Here is a 15,339-nt window from a genome sequence, read left to right as displayed (position 1 = left end):
GGTGCTGAAAACATATAGTAGGTAAAGGATAGTCACTTCAAGAAATAGTGTTTGGACAACTGGCTGTCCATATGCAAAAGAGTAAAACTGGAATCTTATTTTACACCACACCCAAAAATCAACTAAAAATGAATTAAAGGCTTGAAATCATAAAAAGCCCTGGAAGACATATGGAAAATGCTCCCTGATATTGATCTTGATACTGATTTTTTTGTATGACACCAGTAGCGCAAGGAACAAAACAAAATTAATCGATGGGCTTACATCAAACTTAAAAGCTACTGCACAGAAAACAGTTAACAAAATGAAAAGGCAACCTTCAGAATGGGAAGAAAATATTTGTAAACTATATATCTGATAAGAGTTAATATCAAAAATATACAAGGGACTCATACAACTGAATAGCAAAAAATAATAATAATAATAAATAAAAAACTGATTTAAAAATAGCAAAGGACCTGAATAAACATTTCTCCAAATGTTTGTTGGCCAACAAAAAGCCAACAGGTATACCACAGAATGAACATTTTATTTTTTGCTTAGCAAATTTATTCACTGTTGGATTTTTTTTAATGGAAAAACATATCAGCTATTTCTTTTTTTCCCCCCATTGTTTTCTTCTGGAGTGCTTTTTTCACAGTATTACTGAGGTGTGATTACAAAATAAAAATCGAATATATTTATGATGTATAACATAATGTTTTGATATACATATACATTGCAAAATGATTAACATAATAAAGTTAATTAACATATCTATCAATTCAATAATTACTATTTTGTATGTATGTGTATGTTCGGGGAGCGAGGGGTAAGAACACTTGAGATCTACTCTCTTAACATATTTTAAGTATACAATACAGTATTAACTATAGTCATTACACTGTAGGTTAGGCCTCCAGAACTTATTCATTTTATAATTGAAAGTTACTTTGACCCTTTGAATGATGTCTTCTCTTTTCTGCCACATCCCAGGCCGTAACAACCCAAATTCTACTCTCTGTAACTCATGCATTTAACACTTTTTTAGATTTTACGTGCAAATGAGATCATGCTGTATCTCTCTTTCTATGTCTAGCTTATTTCACTTAACATAATGGTCTATGGGTTTATCCATGTTGTTCGCAAATGGCAGTATTTCCTTTTTTAAGGCCAAATAAAAATGCATTGTGTTCTTTATCCATTCGTTTGTTGGGTGACACATAGCTTGTTTCTATATTTTAGCTATTGTGAATAATGTTGCAATGAACACAAGAGTGCAAATAACTCTGCAAGTATGTGATTCTTTTTCCCTTTTTGGATATATACCCAGAAGTGGAATTGCTAGATCATAGGGTAGTTCTATTCTTAATTTTTAAAGAACTTTAATACTGTTTTCCATAATGGTTGTGCATTCTCATCTACAGTAACAAGGGTTCCTTTGTCTCCAATCTTCTCCAAGACTTTTTTTCTTTCTGATAATAGCCATTCTAACAGCTGTGGGGTAATATTTCAATTTGGTTTTGAGTTGCATTTCTCTGATAATTAGTGATGTTGAGCACTAATCACATCACATTTTTTAATGGTGCTGGGATAACTGGCCTATTGTTTTTGTTAGCTTTGTCAAAGATCTGATGACTGTAGGTGTGCAGAATTATTTCTGGGCTCTTATTCGGTTGTATTGGTCTATGTGCCTGTTTTTGTACCAGTACCATGCTGTCTTGGTTACTGTAGCCCTGTAGTATAGTTTGAACTTGGGTATCATAATGCTTTCAGCTTTATCCTTTTGGCTTAGGATTGTCTTGCCTATCTGGGCTCTTTATCTGGTTCCATATAAACGTTAAAATAGTTTTGTCTTTTTAGATTTGTGAAGACTGTATTGGTATTGGTAGTTTGATAGGAGTAGCATTGAATCTGTAATATGCTTTGGGCAGTATGGCCATTTTATTCATATTTATTCTGCATACCCATGAGCATGGAATGTTTCTCCATTTGTTTGTGTCATCTCTGATTTCTTTGGGCAGTGTTTTGTAATTCTCACTGTAGAAATCTTTCACCTTCCTGGTGAGCTGTATTCCTAGGTATTTTATTCTTTTTGTGGCTACTGTGAATGGGATTGCATTCCTGATTTGGTTCGCAGCTTGACTGTTGGTGTAAAGGAATGCTAGCGATTTTTGTATATTTATTCAAAAGTTCCTTTAATAAATCAGCAAACATACAACTTAAAACTGCAGTATTGTATGAAATTATTTTAGTATGTTATTCTTTTTGAGTAGTTGTGCTTATGTGTTTTTATTCACATATTAATATACACGGCAATTATAGGTGGCATTTGCTTTCTTCACAACTTTCATTTGAATATTATAATTCAAATGTTGAAGTATTATTTAATTTAAATTTAATGCAATTGTAAGTACATGAACATATTTTCAAATTAATAAGTTTTGTAAATGTTACAAATTTCAATGAAAGTACCAATCAAATAATGGATAGAAGTGTAAAAACTTGCTTGTGATATATTACAGTTTAAAATACACCTTTGTGTATAATAACGGCAATACAATTACATTCTCACACAGAATCATTAGTTTTGTTTTGCCCATTGTCCCTATGCTTTAGAGAAAACAACACCAGATGTCTGACACTCACTCAGTAGTGAGTGTCATTACACTACTAAGCATAGCATTTAAGCCTCGAAAATTCAAGCCTCGAATCTTGAAATCCACTAGTTTTGTTGCACGAACTTGTAAGACTTAATGCAATGTATGCTACTAAAAAGTTTTCTATGCTTAAGAAATTAACTTATAAAATAAAAAGTTTAAAGACAAGCAATAATTTAAGAAAAAAGTAGATTTTTCTATTTTTTTCCCAAAAATATTTGAGTATAAATTAAGGGACACTTTATTTTTAATATCTTTAGTTTTTTTAAAAAACAATTGTGCTTGATATACACATAGATATGTATTATTAAAAGTGATTCTTCTAGCTATATGCTGGAATCTTAATTTCTGATACTTTATAGAAATATTTATTCATCAACAGTATTACTATGTAACATTAAATAGGTGATAACATTAGTTTATTTTAATTTTTCTTTTTACTTGCTATTATGCTTTCTCTCCTTGTGAATACTGAAGATGTACCAATACAAATATTTGTATTTTTCTTTAATCCAGTTCAGCTAGACAATGTCTTAATCTATACTTTTGGTTTGTTTTACCAAAATCCTACTAAGTTTTAGAAAGCATGATTTTCTGAAATCTCAAATAGGTAAAAATGGCCAGTTACTTGGTTTTAGCTTTTCTTCAGTAAATTTCATACAATACAGATAAGATTATAGATATTAAAGTAGACTAATTTTAATTAAAATATCTATACTTCTTGAAATACAAATTATATAAAGGAGAATAAGATAAAGCTCTCATTTACAATACAACGTCAGTATATGATTTTGCATATTATATAGGCAAACATGAAATCTAAGGTACCACAACAAATTTTAAAGTAATACACATACTTTAAATAATTAATATGGATATATGTGGCTAAAGGAAAAACACTAAAAGAAGCAAAGTAATAAACATGGCTATTTTGCTTAAAGAATAACAGAATATAGCTAGACTCTTGAATTTGTAGGTTCAAGATATGAAGATATTTATACTATCAATGTTAATTAAGAATTTGCATAGCTTTTGATGTTCTTTAAAATTCAAAATATATAATGTAAATATCTAAAGAGTATATAATTGTAATTGTCAATAGTTTACTTATTCTAAATGCTAGATATTCAAATGCCTCCCTACTTCATTCAATCTAAGAAATTAATTCTACTTTTAGCAGCATATTTACAGAAATCCATGCTATAAAGGCACCTGCTTATAAGACAGGTGGTGCTATCTGCTTATATATGAGCGATAGGATCAAGAATAAAAGGTTGAATTTATTAAAGAACAGCAATGTACAATTTGTCCTCAAAAGTAAGTAGCCCTACATTTAAAAGAAAAACTGTGCTTTAGGGGAGCTCAGGGAATAATGGGTGAAATGTGTGAAATGTCAAGAATAATTAAGAAAAATGATAGTGTTAAATATCAGCAAAGGAAATACATCTTTCCTCCTACAATCTTCTCTTCCCATTTTCTTCTTTACTTTTAAATGTCATCTCTGTTCTCAAATTATTTAGGATAGTGCTTCAAAAGGGTAGTATAATTTCTAGGTAATTTGACATATCCCCTCGATAAAATTGTTGTTTGGATATTTCTTTATTCGTGCTTCATCTAATATGAGTCCACTATTTTGTATGACTTAAATGGGTCAAAATTTAATAAAATCATATGAAAGGTGTCAGCTTTCCAAGGGAAGTAGCTTGATTTATCTTTGGATTTTTTTTAACCTCATTTCATAAAGTCTTTTTTTGTAAATGATTTACATGCAATTCTTTCATTTTATATATTCATATATATAATTATAAATTTAAATTATAAATCTAAATTTAGACTAACACCATAATGAGATATGCCACAGAGTAATTTTACTTTCATTACTAGTTAATTATACCAATCAGTTAATCCATATATTAGGGAAAGTTTTGATTTTGTTCTTTAACATAAATATTAAAACCACACATTTTTAACTTATTTTCTCTAATGAGTAATTAGAGCTGAAAGCATGTATTTAAACAATTGAAATTCTTCTGCTTTGATGAAAAAGGACAAAATTGTTCACACATTTCTTAGAACTAATTCAGACCCTTGGAAGAAAACAATTTAAAAATAAATTTTTATAAGCTCATATAAGATTAAAATATGCGATATTAAAAACTCAGTGTCCCTGATGTGATTCTGTCCTGAGCGGCTCTTCTCTTGAGCAGTGGTCGTTTATCTCCATCTGCCTTCTCCCCTACCTAAGTGCGTGCCGCCACGCAATGGGAGATTCGATGGACATGGACGTGTCCCCCCTGAGGCCCTAGAATTATCTTTTCAGTAGTGAACTAAAAGCCAACAAAGATGATCACTTTAAGGTGGATAATGATGAAAATGAGCACCAGTTATCTTTAAGAACGGTGAGTTTAGGGGCTGGTGCAAAGGATGAATTGCACATTGTTGAAGCAGAGGCAATGAATTGCGAAGGGATTCCAATTAAAGTAACCCTGACAACTTTGACAATGCCTGTACATCCAGTGGTTTCCCTTGGGGGCTTTGAAATGACACCACCAGTGCTCTTACGGTTGAAGTGTGGTTCAGGGCCAGTGCATATTAGTGGACAGCACTTAGTAGCTGGGGAGGAAAATGCAGAGTCAGAAGATGAAGAGGAGGAGGATGTGAAACTCTTAAGTATATCTGGAAAGCCTTCTGTCCCTGGAGGTGGTAGCAAGTTTCCACAGAAAAAAGTAAAACTTGTTAGTGATGAAGATGATGATGAAGATGATGATGATGATTTTGATGATGAGGAAACTGAAGAAAAAGCGCCAGTGAAGAAATCTATATGAGATACTCCAGCCAAAAATGCACAAAATTCAAATCAGAATGGAAAAGACTCAAAACCATCATCGACGCTAAGATCAAAGAACAAAAATCCTACAAAAAAACAGGAAAAAACTCCTAAAACACCAAAAGAACCTAGTGCTGTAGAAGACATTAAAGCAAAAATGCAAGCAAGTATAGAAAAAGTGGTTCCCTTCCCAAAGTGGAAGCCAAGTTCATGACTTATGTGAAGAATTGCTTCCGGATGACTGAGCAGGAGACTATTCAAGATCTCTGGCAGTGGAGGGAGTCTCTTTAAGAAAATAGTTCAAACAATTTGTTAAAAATTTTCCCCCTTATTTTATTTCTGTAACAGTTGATATCTGGCTGTCCTTTTTATAACGCAGAGTGAGAACTTTCCCTACCATGTTTGATAAATGTTGTCCAGATTCCATTGCCAAGGATGTGTTATCCAAAATGCCTGTTTAGTTTTTAAAGACGGAACTGCAACCTTTGCTTGGTTTTAAGTACGTGTGTAGTAGTATGATAGGACATAGTAGTAGTGCTAGTCAGACATGAAAATGGTGGGGAGACAAAAATATACACGTGAAATAAAACTCAGTATTTAACAGGAAAACTCAACGTGTTACCTTTAAAATTTAATCACCATGTCAAACGATTCAAAGAAACAAAATAAATTATTTGAAAATGAAAATTTTGTCACAGATGAGAAACGAAGCCACAAGTAAATTGGCAGTAAGCAATGAAGGAAAGAAAGTGTGATGGCAGAATTATTTGTTTCAACTAGATGTTGGTTTTGACTTGCTAAAAAGTGATTGTCAGAGTCAAAAGAGATGCAAATTATTTGTAATTATTATGGATGTATAATAGTTTTATGCAGTTATGTGGTATTTGTGAAATTTTGATGTAAGCAAACAATGTGTAATAACCAAATCAGGATAATTGGAGTGTCCATCCCCTCAAGTATTACCATTTCTTTTTTGTGTGTTAGGAACATTGTAATTCCACTCTATTATTTATTTTAAAATATACAATGAATTATTGTTACCATAGTCTATTTTGGTACCAAACACCAGGTATTCATTGACTGAATCCTGGTACCTGTTAACCATCCTTTCTTTTTTCCCTGCTTTCCACACTCCTTTCCAGCCTCTGGGACCCATCATTCTTTGGGCCTAATGCACAAATCTGAATATTTGTTTAAAACTATATATAAGTGTGGTAAGTTTTACCAACAAGTATGCAGTGTTTATTAATTCATAAATATATGATAAATTTAGGACTTAAATAAACAAGAATAACACCATCAAAGGTCTCCTATTTCATGGCAAGTAATTAGATTTTTTCCATGTATTTCATGAGACATTTAAGAGGTTTTAGAGTATGGAGATTGTGGTAGAGGTGGAGGGTATGTATTTTTTTCTCTAGGTCACGTTTGTGACCTTGTGTGTCACAAAATTGACACACAAGTTCTAAACATGTAACTATGTGGATGAGAAATGAACAAAGCCTGAATTATATTTTTAGAGGGTGACTTACAGAAAAATATATACATTCGTGCCCAGAGGGAGTCCATAGAGACATTGTTCTATACAGGAATGCATCGCATAATGATTTTTCAGTCAACAACAGATTGTATATACTATGGTGGTCCCTAAAATTATAATGGAGCTGGAAAATTCCTATCACCTAGTGATACTGTAACAGCCATAATGTCCTAACACAATGCATCACTCATGTTTGTGATCATGCTGTTGTAAACAAACCTACTTTGATACCAGTCCTATAAAATATATAGCATGTACAATTATGTGCAATTCATAATGCTTGATAATGATAATGAGACTATGTTATTGGTTTATATATTTGCCATATTTTATATTTTTATTTTACAGGGTATTCCTTGTACTGTTTTTTTTTTTTAAAAGTTAACTTAAAACAGTCTCAGGCAGGTCCTTTGGGAGGTATTCCAGAAGAAGGCATTGTTATCATAGGACATGACAGCTTCATGCATATTATTGGCCCTGAAGACTTTCCAGTGAGACAAGACGTGGAATTAGAAGACAGTGATATTGATTATCTTGATACTGTGTAGTCCTAGGCTAAGATGTGTTTGTGTCTTAGTTTTTAACAAAAAAGTTTAAAATTAAAAAGAAATAAAAATTTAGAAAGACAAAACCTTATAAAATAAGAATATAAAGAAATGAAGTATTTTAGTACAGCTGTACAATGTGTTTGTGTTTTAAGTGAAGTATTATTATAACAGAGCCAAAAAAGTTAGAGAAAAAAAAAAAAGGCCAGGCACGGTGACTCATTCATGCCTATAATCCCAGCACTTTGGGATGCTGAGGTGGGTTGATGACTTGAGCTCAGGAATTCAAGACTGGCCTGGGCAACATGGCTAAACCCTGTCTCTACTAAAGAACACAAAAAAGCCAGACCTGGTGGCTCATGCCTGTAATCCCAGCACTTTGGGAGGCTGAGGCTGGCAGATTACTTGTGGTCAGGGATTTAAGACCAGCCTGGCCAACATAGTGAAACCCTATCTCCACTAAGCATAGAAAAACTAGCCAGGCATGGTGACACATGCCTGCAATCCCAGCTACTGGGGAGGCTGAGACAGGAGAATTGCTTGAACTTGTGAGGTGGAGGTTGCAGTGAGCTGATATCACGCCACTACACTCCAGCCTGGGCAACAGAGTGAGACTCTCAACAGAGCAAGACTCCATCTCAAAAATAAATAAATAAATAAATATAAAAAACACAAAAATTAGCCAGGCGTGGTGTTGCATGCCTGTGGTCAAAGCTATTCAGGAGGCTGAGACAGGAGGATCACTTGAAACTGGGAGGTGGAGGTTGCAGTGAGCCATGATCATACCACTTCATTCCAGCCTGGACAACAGGGTGAGACTCTGTCACAAAAAAAAAAAAAAAAAAAAAAAAAAAAAAAAAAAAAAGTTAAAGAAAACAAGTTTATAAAGAAAAAAAATTAAAATAAGCTAAGGTTAATTTACTATTAGAGAAGGAAATTTAAAAAATAAATTTAGTGTAGGCGAAATGAAGTAGTGTATAGCAATGCGCTAGGCCTTCACATTCACTCCCCACTCACTCACTGACTCACCTAGAGCAGCTTCTAGTCCTGCAAGCTCCATTCATGGTAGGTGTCCTATAAAGTACTACCATTTTGTATCTTTTGTATTGTATTTTTATTGTATCTTTTCTATGTTTATACATATTTAGATACACAAACACAAATTGTATTATAATTGCTTCAATATTCCATGCAGTACATGTGGAACAGGTTTGTAGGCTAAGAGCAATGGGTTGTACCATATAGTCTAGATGTGTGACAGACTATACCATCTAGGTTTGTGTAAGTGCACTCTATGCTGTGTGCACAATGACAAAATCACCTAAGTATGCATTCCTCAGAATGTATCCCCATCATTAAGTGACAAATGACTGTATTTGTCTTGTCACTAATTGGACTGAGAAAAAAAATTAAGGAATTAATGGAAGAGAAAAAAATAACTAATATTCATTTCTTTTAAATGATAGTATTAAGAAATAGTACCTCAGGCAGAGAATGATGATATCATTATCTTTAAGCCTTCATGGTTGCAGGTTTATATGCCCCTTCAATTTTGTAAAAATGCATAAATATGATCATATCATACAAAATGAGTTTCTTTTAATTGTAGTTTTATCTTTATATTTTTATTTGACTCTCCCATTTCTCACTCTCCTCTCAAGCAAATCATCACTTTCCCTACACCTGTCCCTTAACCCATCTTAACAATTTTCAAAATGTAAACATGTATATACACACATAAGCATCCAAAGATGGATGCTCATCTACATATACAAGGTTCATTTTATGCCGTTGTTTTTAAAAAATGAGAAGTATGCACACTATTCTGAATCCCACTTTCTCTCTCTTAGTAACACCTTTGGAATCCTTCCAAGTCAATTCTAAAATCTCTTAGTCATGGTTTTAAGGGGTCCATTATCTCTCTATGGCTGCCTTTTGTGAAATGTATCATACTTTTAAAAACATGCATTCCTCTATTGATTAACATTGACATTATTTTCTATTATTCCACATTACTAGGGTGGCTGTATGTATTTGTGTGTACCTGCTAGCCTAATTTTACAGTGGAAGTTGCGTTTTTTTACTCTCAAAATATCCCACTGCCTAACTCTGTTGCTGGGGAGATGTAGTAGTGTTTTGAATGGTAAAGGAAATAAGACTAGCTAGGAGCTTTAAAATCTGAAGATGGGCATGGCAGAGAAGCCTCTGAGTTTTCTTTTTACTACTATATCATAGAATAAATGCTGGAGAAGCCAGTAACCTGGAAGAATAATAGCTACAGACACACTCATACACACACACACACACACACACAGTCAACTAAACATAAGTCTACTCTTTCCAGCCAAAAGAACAGAAAACGGGTGATCTAACAAGATACAAAACTTTTCGACCATAATTGCTTTCCAGCAGCCAAAGCCCACAGAAATAACAGTGGTCCTACACTCAATTTCACCACAAAGTGTCAAGTGTTGAGCCTAGATTTCCAGCCATGCCACATTTCAAGGAGACACTCAAACACTCCTCGCCCTATCTCCCAAACCAAGGCGTTATCTGAGAAAATCAAGTAGGGAGTCAGGACTATCATCCAAATGTGTAACAAAGCCCCCCCACTGTGGAGTCAGTGGAGACCAAATGGGAAATAGTAGCAAGGTGTCTTTCAGTCAGGGAAGTATCAGTGAAGTCTTCTTGGAGAGCAGTAATCACACTGTGCCAGAAATAATGAAAAGTCCATCACTTATAATGTCAACAGAAGCTGGGTAGGGAACCAGGAATTCCACTTGTCCTCAGCATTAACAAAGCACCACCCTCTGCCTGCTACCAATGTGCTATCAAAAGAAGGCAGCTAAAATTAAAATTTTACATAAGATCCAGAGTCTCATAACATAGTACCACCTTTCACTTCCCCCATCCCCCACTCTGCCACCAAAAAAAAAAAAAAAAAATTAACAGTGACACTTGGACCTTTGGGACTACAGCCAAAAAAAAAAAAAGCTAACTTTTGTGTCATCCCAGTTCTTAAAGGAGAGGAGAAAAAAATCATGGACAATAAAGCATAGGAAGAAATCACAGCTGAAAATTTCACGCATTTGAAAGACATAGACCTATAGTTTCAAAAATCAGAACAAAACCCAAACAGAATAAACCTAAAGAAATCCACACCAATGCACTTATTAGTCAAACTTCTGAAAACTAAAAACAAAGAAAAAATCTTGAAAGTAGCAAGAGAGAAATGACAGCTTACCTTTAGTGGAAAAAAATAAGTTGAATTACAGAGGATTGCTCATCAGAAACCATGGAGGATAGAAGGAAATGGCATGACATTTTTTAAATGATGAAAGGAAATAACTGTCAACCCAGATCCTATATGCAGTGAAAATATCTTTCAGGAATAAAGAGAAAATCAAGAAATTCTAAGATAAAGAAAACCATAATTCAACACACATTCATGATAAAACTCAGTGAACTATAGAGGAGAACTTTTCCAAATTAATGAAAAGCACCTACAAAAACATATAGCTAAGATTATTCTTTTTTTTTTCTTTTTTTATTATACTTTAAATTCTAGGTACATGTGCACAACGTGCAGGTTTGTTACATATGTATACATGTGCCATGTTGGTGTGCTGCACCCATTAACTCATCATTTTCATTAGGTATATCTCCTAATGATATCCCTCTCCCCTCCCCCACCCCATGGCAGGCCCCGGTGCATGATGTTCCCCACCCTGTGACCAAGTGTTCTCATTGTTCAGTTCCCATCTATGAGTGAGAACATGTGGTGCTTGGTTTTCTGTCCTTGTGATAGTTTGTTCACAATGATGGTTTCCAGCTGCATCCATGTCCCTAAAAAGGACATGAACTCACCCCTTTTTATGGCTGCATAGTATTCCATGGTGTATATGTGCCACAGTTTCTTAATCCAGTCTATCATTGATGGACATTTGGGTTGGTTCCAAGTCTTTGCTATTGTGAATAGTGCCACAATAAACATACGTGTGCATGTGTCTTTATAACAGCATGATTTATAATCCTTTGGGTATATACCCAGTAATGGGATGGCTGGGTCAAATGGTATTTCTAATTCTAGATCCTTGAGGAATCGTCACACTGTCTTCCACAATGGTTGAACTAGTTTACAGTCCCACCAGCAGTGTAAAAGTGTTCCTATTTCTCCACATCCTCTCCAGCACCTGTTGTTTCCTGACTTTTTAATGATTGCCATTCTAACTGGTGTGAGATGGTATCTCATTGTGGTTTTGATTTACATTTCTCTGATGGCCGGTGATGATGAGCATTTTTTCATGTGTCTGTTGGCTGCATAAATGTCTTCTTTTGAGAAGTGTCTATTCATATCCTTTGCCCACTTTTTTATGGGGTTGTTTGATTTTTTCTTGTAAATTTGTTTAATTCTGATTATTAGCCCTTAGTCAGATGGGTAGATTGTAAAAATTTTCTCCCATTATGTAGGTTGCCTGTTCACTCTGATGGTAGAGTTTCTTTTGCTGTGCAGAAGCTCTTTAGTTTAATTAGATCCCATTTAATACCACACATCTACAACCATCTGATCTTTGACAAACCTGACAAAAACAAGAAATGGGGAAAAGATTCCCTATTTAATAAATGGTGCTGGGAAAACTGGCTAAGATTATTCTTAATGGTGAAAAACTGAATGCTTTCTCCCTAAGACAGGGAGCAAGGCAGGATGAACCCGAAAATGGACCAGACAAATAGGCCAAAGCAATTTAATGGAGAAAGGACAATCTTTTCAAAAATTGATGCTACAGTAATTGAATATCCAAAGGCAACAATAATAATAGCAACAACCTCAACCTAATTTTTACAATTTATACAAAAATTAACTCAAAATTGACCACAGACAGAAATATGTCTTCTGCAGCAACATGGATGGAGTTGGAGTCCATTATCTTAAGTGAACTAACACAGGAACAAAAACCAAAAAAACAAATACCACATGTTCTCACTTATAAGTGGGAGCTAAACATTGAGTACATATGGACACAGGGGGATTCTACAGACACTGGGATCTACTTGAGGGTTGATGATGGGAGGAGAGGGAGAATCAAAAAACTACCCATCAGATATTATGCTTATTACCTGGATGATGAAATAATCTGTACACCAAACCCCCATGACACATAATTTACCTGTATAACAAACCTGCACATGTATCCATGAACCTAAAATAAAAATTAAAAAACTAAAATTGGATACTGGTAGAGAGAAATAAAATTTTAAAATTATATCTATTAGGAATAAATAGGAGAGCATTTTTAGGATGTAAGGTCAGGCAATGCTATTAGACATCATGTCAAAAACATGATTGATAAAAAGAAAAAAATGACAAATTGAACATCAAAATTATAAACTCTGCTCTGCAAAATCCCTTTTAATAAAATGAAAAGACTACCTAGAGACACAGAAACCACATGGCCAACAAAAGACTAGTATCTAGTATATATTTTACAAATTCTTACTATGCAAAACTTAAGTTAGAAAATGAGAAAAAACATGAACAGATATTATAGAAGTGGATATTCTGACAAACACAATAATGGTCTTCAATATCATTAATCATTAGAAAATTGCAAATTAAGACCAAAATTTAATATCACAACACACCTACCTAAACAGATAAAGTAAAAAACAACAGCAATACTAAATGCCAGCATCTATATGGAGACACTGATCACGCAGATATTGCTGATGGGAATGTAAAATGTTATAATTATTCTGGAAAACAGTTTGACATTAAACATACAACTACCATGTAATACAGCATTTGTACTCCTGAGCATTTATCCCAAAGAAATGAAGGCTTATATTTACCTAAACACTTGTACCTGAGTGCTTATAGAAGCTTCATTTATAACAAAGGTAGTCAAAAACTAGCAACAACCCAAATGTCTTTCCAATAAACTGTGGTACATCCATATCACGGAATACTACTCAGCTTTAAAAGGAATTAGTGATACGACAACTTGCATGGATCTTCAGAGAATTATGCTGACAGAAAAAAAAAATCAATCCCAAAAGTTTGACAACTATATGATTCCATGAATATAAAATATTTTAGGCTGGGTGCGGTGGCTCACGCCTGTAATCCCAGCACTTTGGGAGGCCGAGGTGGGCAGATCAAGAGGTCAAGAGATTGAGACCATCCTGGCCAACATGGTGAAACCCTGTCTCTACTAAAAATACAAAAATTAGCTGGGCGTGGTGGCACATGCCTGTAGTCCCAGCTACGTGGGAGGCTGAGGGAGGAGAAGGGCTTGAACCCGGGAGGCAGAGGTTGCAGTGAGCTGAGATCGCACCACTGCACTCCAGCCTAGGCTACAAGGGCAAAACTCCACCTCAAAAAAGAAAAAAAGAAAGAAAAAAATTTAAATGGCAAAATTATAAAAATTAGAAACCAATTACAGTAGCTAGAGGTCAAAGAAGGTGTGTGGATGAGAGTTAAGTAGGTGTGACTAAGAAACTACAACATATCTGATCTTTCTGGTGAAGGAAATGTTCTGTATCTTTGTTGTTTCTATGTTAGTATCATGGTTGTAATCTTGTATTATGCTTATGAAAGAAGTTACCATGGAGGAAATGGGGTAAAGAGTACAAAGGACCTTTGTACATTTTTCACAAGTGTGTGTGAATCAACATTTGTATGATATAAAACACTTAACTAAAAAAAAAAATCAATACTTGATTTTGATACCTATCAAGAGAAAAAAATATATTAATAAGAGGCCAGGCAAGCTGGCTCATGCCTGTAATCCCAACACTTTGGGAGGCTGAGTCAGGCAGATGGCTTGAGTCTAGGAGTTTGAGACCAGTCTGGCCAACATGGCAAAAAATACAAAAATTAGCCAGGTGTGGTGTCACGTGCCTGTAATCCCAGCTACTTGGGAGGCTGAGGCAAGAGAACCACTTAAACTCAGGGGACAGAGGTTACAGTGAGCCAAGATTGCACCAGAGCACTCCAGCCTGGGCAACAGAGCCAGAAACTGTCTCAAAAAAAAAAAAAAAAAAGAAAAGAATAGTTTCTCTGTGTGGATGGTCACTCAGTCATATTCTTATACTACTTCTAAATTATTTTGTAAAGAGATGCCTTGTCTGTTTCCATGATGTAGATTTCTACAAGTGGGATCAGTAAATTAAACTTGTTATATTTTAATTGATTTTAATAAATTGCTTTCTAACACTCAGTTTCCCTGTAGCAATGTATAAATATACCCCCTACCATCTCCAAACTATGCAAAATAAAGTTTGTTTTTCATTCTTATAATCTGCTAATCGGACTGTTTTCTTGTCCAAATGTTTTAAATTTTCTATTCTTACATTTGATGGCCAGATGGATTGCCTTTCTGTATCTTAGTCATAGCGCTGCCCATTCTATGTTTAATTTTGTCTTCTCTTTTATTAACTTGTAAGTGCTTTCTGTATATTATAGATTTTGTCCTCTTTGCATGAATATATACTATATGTAATTTTTTAATCCAAGTTTATTACTCACATACTGCTTTTGTTTATACTATCTTTTACCAAACTAAAGTTGAAATTTGTACACAATAAATATTTTTTCTTCTTATTTTACAGTTTTGAGGCTTCAAGTTTTGGATAAGAAGTCTTCCTTCTTACACCACCCTCAAACAACTACTTATAGATTTATTAAAATATTTATGTTATACATTTAAAATTGTATTTTAAAAACTATATATAGAGATAGGTAAAATTTTACCTTTTTCTAGGTAAATATTAAGTTGTGCAAAAAAA

General features: G+C 34.1%; 1 pseudogene; it reads left to right on the top strand.

Annotated features, from left to right (window-relative positions):
• The first annotated feature begins 4,900 nt into the window (after positions 1-4,900).
• LOC100438536 (nucleophosmin-like) lies at positions 4,901-5,757 on the top strand (annotated as a pseudogene).
• Positions 5,758-15,339: the final 9,582 nt, after the last annotated feature.

This window comes from Pongo abelii, chromosome 14 (genome assembly GCF_028885655.2).
Source record: "Pongo abelii isolate AG06213 chromosome 14, NHGRI_mPonAbe1-v2.0_pri, whole genome shotgun sequence".
NCBI lineage: Eukaryota > Metazoa > Chordata > Mammalia > Primates > Hominidae > Pongo > Pongo abelii.
This window is presented reverse-complemented; position numbering and strand designations above follow the sequence as displayed.